General features: G+C 49.1%; 1 pseudogene; it reads left to right on the top strand.

Moving 5' to 3' along the window:
* LOC110429711 lies at positions 2,376–2,909 on the top strand (annotated as a pseudogene).

The raw sequence follows: 6,165 nt of genomic DNA, 5'->3' as shown, positions 1-6,165 counted from the left end.
TCAATTAACACGATAGTGGAACCCAAACTTGAACCAGATCCTATTGAGGAGATCTTAATGTTGACTCAAGAGGAGATGGCCCAACCATTCTTTAATCATGAACACTTTGTTCAAGAAGAAGAAGAGTTGGTAGAACCCGTTGAGCTAGACAAAAATGAACAACCTTCACCTCCTTCGATAGAGTTAAAACCTCTTCCTTCTTGCCTTATATATATCTTCTTGCACAACAACCCAAACACTCCAGTAATTATCAGTGACAAGCTTTCCGATTATGAAACACAACAACTTGTCACTGTTCTTGAAAGGCATAGATCAGCATTTGGCTACTCTCTCGAAGATCTCACGGGCATTAGTCCCATTCTCTGCACTCATCGTATCCCTATTGATCCTAATTTTACACCTTCAATGGAGCCACAATGGAGACATAACAATGCTATGCGAGAGGTTGTTAAGAAAGAGGTCCTCAAACTCTATCGTGCTAGGATTATTTATCCTGTGCCACATAGTGAGTGGGTTAGCCCTATCCAAGTAGTGCCAAAGAAAGGAGGAATGACGGTCGTTAGGAATGAGAAGAATGAACTCATCCCTCAACGAATTGTCACTGGGTGGCGTATGTGTATTGACTATCGAAAACTCAACAAGGCTACAAAGAAAGATCACTTTCCGTTACCCTTCATTGATGAAATGTTGGAACGGCTTGCAAACCACTCTTTCTTTTGTTTCCTTGATGGTTATTCTGGATATCACCAAATCCCAATCCATCCAGATGACCAAGAAAAGACTACCTTTACATGCCCGTATGGAACTTATGCATACCGATGAATGTCATTCGGATTGTGCAATGCTCCAGCTTCTTTTCAACGGTGCATGATGTCTATTTTCTCAGACATGATTGAGAAGATCATGGAGGTTTTCATGGATGATTTTACCGTCTATGGTAAAACCTTCGATCATTGTTTGGAGAATTTAGATAGAGTCTTGCAGCGATGTGAAGAAAAGCACTTAATCCTGAACTGGGAGAAGTGTCATTTTATGGTTCAGGAAGGAATAGTGCTAGGACATAAAGTGTCCGAACGTGGTATAGAGGTGGACAAAGCAAAGATTGAAGTTATTGAAAAACTTCCACCTCCCACGAACGTGAAAGGAATCCGTAGCTTTTTGGGACATGCAGGGTTCTATAGACGCTTTATCAAGAACTTCTCTCAAATTGCTAGACCCCTAACTAGTCTCCTAGCAAAGGATGCACCTTTCATCTTTAGTGATGAGTGTCATGAATCTTTTCAAACTCTTAAGAAAGAACTCATCTCAGCCCCAATCATTCAACCACCTGATTGGAATCTGTCTTTTGAGATCATGTGTGATGCTAGCGATTTTGCGGTTGGTGCCGTTTTAGGACAAACCAAGGATAAAAAGCATTATGCCATATCCTACGCTAGCAAAACCTTGTCTGGACCACAGCTCAATTACACTACAACTGAAAAAGAGCTTTTGGCTGTTGTCTTTGCTATAGACAAGTTTACATCTTACTTAGTGGGGGCAAAGATAATCATCTATTCAGACCATGCTGCTCTCAAGTACCTCCTCACTAAGAAAGATGCTAAGCCTCGTCTAATTCGATGGATTCTTCTACTCTAAGACTTTGACATAGAAATCCGAGATAGGAAGGGAGTTGAGAACTCTGTAGCCGACCACTTGTCTAGGCTTCAATATAAGGAAACACATGATGAGCTTCCCATAAATGCTACCTAAGGGATGACACCCTGCTTAAGATAACACATGCAGATCCATGGTACGCAGACATCGTAAACTTTATAGTAAAAGGCTATGTCCCACCTGGTACAAACAAAAGAAAGTTGCTTCACGATAGTCGTTTCCACCTTTGGGATGAGCCATATCTTTTCCGAGTCTGCGCTGATGGACTCTTGAGAAGGTGTGTTCCTATGGCTGAGGCTACTCAAATTATGGAAAGATGTCATGCCTCGCCATATGGAGGACAATATGGAGCATTCTGGACACATGCTAAAATTTGGCAAAGTGGCTTTTTCTGGCCAACGATGTATGAAGATACAAAGGACTTTGTCAGGAGATGCCACCGATGTCAAAAACATAGGAATATCAGCTCACGAAATGAAATGCCTCTCACAAATAATCTTCAAGTGGAACTTTTCGATGTATGGGGCATTGATTTCGTGGGGCCATTCCCTATGTTCGGGAATTGCGAGTATATCTTAGTAGCTGTGGACTACGTGTCCAAATGGGTAGAAGCCCTACCTTGTCGATCAGCTGATTCAAAACATGCCAAGAGAATGTTCCATGGAGTAATCTTTCCTCGCTTTGGTATACCCCGGATAGTTATAAGCGATGGAGGTTCCCACTTCATCGACAAAATCTTCCGGAAGTACCTAGTCGATCATGGAGTTTGACACAACGTCGCAACACCATACCATCCTCAGACTAGTGGTCAAGCCAAAACATCTAACTAACAAATCAAAAATATTTTACAATAGACCGTAGATGAGATGGGCAAGGGGTGGAAGGACAAACTTTCTGATGCACTTTGGGCATATAGAACTGCATTCAAAACACCCATAGGCATGTCACCTTATCAACTTGTATATGGAAAAACTTGTCATCTGCCTGTGGAAGTAGAGTTTAAGGCTCATTGGGCACTCAAGAAATGGAACATGGATCTCCACCTCGCTAGCGAGAATGGTCTGATGCAACTATCTGAGCTAGAAGAATGGAGAGAGAAAGCCTACCACAATTCAAGGATCTATAAAGAGAGAACAAAACGATGGCATGATAAGAGAATCAAGCACAAGGAGTTGAAGCCTGGAGATAAGGTTCTACTATTCAATTCAAGAGTTAAGCTCTTTGGGCATGGTAAGCTACGAAGTAAGTGGGATGGACCATACAAGGTTATTGACACTTCAACTCATGGAGCCATTACCATCCAAGATGACATAGGTAACACTTTTAAGGTAAACAGTCAACGCTTGAAAATCTATCTCGAGCCACAAAACAACCTGGTAGAGGAACTTGATGTGATTGAGTTCATAGAATTCTCACATTAAGCTCTCATAAGCTCTAGACAATTACCTAACCCTTAACATGTTCCACAAGTTTTGTTGTCTATTTGGGTTGTGCAGGATTTTGAGGCTTAAGAAGAGTGAGACCGAACATGCAAGACACAAGAGTGAACGACTATGTCAACATCCAGCTTGGGGGAGGCACCCCCACGTGTATCTAGATAAGTATTACTTTTCTTTCTTGGTTTTTACTAGTATTCAGAAATAAAAAAATGCATAACCATGAAACCAAACAAAGTTTTTCTTTTGAGTAATATACAATAGTTTTGTGTAATCCTAAGTGTCGAGGGTATCAACAAGGGGTACCCTCACCAACGCGAATAACAAAACCATTCGTACATAAAACTAGGGCCTCGATTCGACGCTCCGTCCGCACACACGCACGACCATCGATGGCCGCAACCTCGAAGACGGAAATAGCGTCGAGCGCCGGTTACCGTCGAATACGGAACAGGCTCACGCGAACCGGGGGGCGTCGAGCGCAAGGTCGCCGCTCGCCGCCTGACGCGCGCACGCGGGTCGGAGCATTAAATGCGCCTGATGCTTCCCCACCTAACACACAGGTCACGGGAGGCGTGATAGGGAACAGGCTTCCGTCCCATCAATCTTTTTGCAGCCTTCCCGCCGAACGACCCAGGGCATGACAGGGCGCGGAAAATAAGGATGGGACGTCTAATCAGGACCCCCTCGAGACGTCTAAACTCAGCGCTCCAGATATCGACACCTCGTACGGCGTCCGACCCTCGACTTCACCAGGCTCCTTCCTGGAGACGAGTCGGGCGTCGACTGACCACGCCGTAACCGCTCCGCCGGATTTGCCGCCGAGCCATATAAGCGTGCACCCGCCGAACCAATCCAAGACGGCGCGCAGAGCAGAATGCAGGGGCACGCGTGATCATCACCAGGCTATTAAGATGGGACGGCTCGAGGTCATGCCGGTACGGAAACCTCGAGTAGGTCAGCGCTCCATGCTGCTATCGACTCCAATTCCTACACCTATACATGTACCCTAGGTCCTTCCTTGGAACTATAAAAGGAGGGACTCAGGAATAGAACAGAGAGATCAGGACACAAGACCACGCTCATACGTAGTGGAGCTCCACACTTCATACCACGCTTGTATTCGCCCCTGTACAAGCACTTAGGTGCAAGATAATACAAACTCTCTCCCCCCGCTGGACGTAGGGCCTTCTCTTGCCCGAACCAGGATAAATCTCTGTGTCTTCTTGCATCACCATCCGGGAAAGGGAGCACGCATACAAATTCACTCATTGGTGTGACCCCCCGGGGGAAAAACACCGACAGTTGGCGCGCCAGGTAGGGGTCCTGCGTGTTTTTCATCGATTTCCCACTCCTTTCCGGATGGCTACTCTTGCCTCGCCGTTTCCGCGCTCCACGGTGATTTGGTTTGGGAGTCTCGAGTTCATGTCTACGGGCTCCGGCTACGACATGATCTTGCTCTCAGTCAAAGGACCAGGAGGAGCCCGCGTTACGCCAGCACGGTTGAAGGCCCCGAGACGCCCTCACCACCAGGACTCCCCGCCTAAGAAGAGGCGCGGACAGCACCACCGCGGCCCCTCTGCTTCAGCACGACCAACAACTCGTGCGAGGCAGGACGTAGGCCACAAGTCGGCAGCACCGTGTGACGGAGCAACAAGCGCGACGACTCAGCACCGCGCGACGACGGGAGGGGACGCGTCTCGCGCGCTCTCCCCCACCGCAGCTAGGCTACTTCCACACGGGTTGTTCTCTCCAAGAGCGGCACTGCCGTTCGGATTAGACAACGCCGCGGCGTCGCTCGCCAGGGCGATATGCCCAAACGCCCAGACATACGTAGAAAGACCAATGGTCCTCCCACGTAGCTCTGAAGCGCGGCGGCCGGCGTCCGAGCTGCCGGACCTTTCCCGAGTACAAGGCCTCCGTCGTCTAGGCCCCGGACGATACTCGATCACCTCCCTCAGGCAACGATTGCTGGAGGAAGGACGCGGGTGTTTCTACGTCGCCGAACCGGACTCCGACTCCGAGACAGATAGCTATGACCCTACGAGGGAAGCGTACTGCAAGGAGGTCCGTCGACTCGAGGACAGGTTCCACGGTCTCGAGCTTGTCCGTATCGCTCGACGCTACAACGAGGCAGCCGACGAACTCGCCAAGATCGCATCGACCAGAGGCACGGTGCCGCCTGATGCATTCTCAAAAGATCTTCACGAGCCATCCGTCGACCTAGGCACGGGGGCTGGCGTCGACGCCACCACCGCCCAACCAACCAATGCTGTCGATACGCTCTTGATGGTGGAAGAGATGATGGAGATAGAACAACGACCAGGTCGACCATTCGATTGGCGCACACCGTTCCTCGACTGCCTTATCCTCGGCGAGTTGCCAGAAGACAGGTCAGAAGCTCGTCGTATCGCTCGACGGGCCAAATCATGTGATCTATGGCGAAGACAACGAGCTATATCGACGGAGCCCGACGGGGGTCTTACAACGTTGCATCACCGTGGAAGAAGGCCGAAAACTCCTCGATGACCTGCACTCGGGGGCTTGCGGTCACCACGCCGCTCCACGGACCCTTGTAGGGAACGCTTTTCGACAAGGCTTCTACTGGCCAACGGCCGTGGCGGACGCCATCGAGCTCGTACGATCATGTCACGGGTGTCAGTTCTACGCCAAGCAGACGCATCTGCCTGCCCATGCTCTTCAGATGATCCCCATTACCTGGCCGTTTGCGGTGTGGGGGCTCGATTTAGTAGGACCTCTACAAAAGGCGAAAGGAGGATTCACCCATTTGCTGGTGGCCATTGACAAGTTCTCCAAATGGATCGAGGCTTGACCCATCACCAACATCCGCTCCGAGCAGGCCGTCCTTTTCTTCACCGACATCATCCATCGGTTTGGGATCCCCAATGTCATCATCACCGACAACGGCACCCAGTTCACCGGCAAAAAGTTCTTGGACTTCTGCGATCGGCATCACATCCGTGTGAACTGGTCTGCAGTAGCCCATCCTCGAACTAACGGCCAAGTCGAGCGTGCCAACGGCATGATTTTGCAAGGACTCAAGCCAAGGATCTAC

Source organism: Sorghum bicolor, chromosome 8 (assembly GCF_000003195.3).
Source record: "Sorghum bicolor cultivar BTx623 chromosome 8, Sorghum_bicolor_NCBIv3, whole genome shotgun sequence".
Classification (NCBI taxonomy): Eukaryota; Viridiplantae; Streptophyta; class Magnoliopsida; order Poales; family Poaceae; genus Sorghum; species Sorghum bicolor.
The sequence above is the reverse complement of the archived record's forward strand: the minus strand, read 5'-3'. Positions and strand labels throughout refer to the sequence as shown.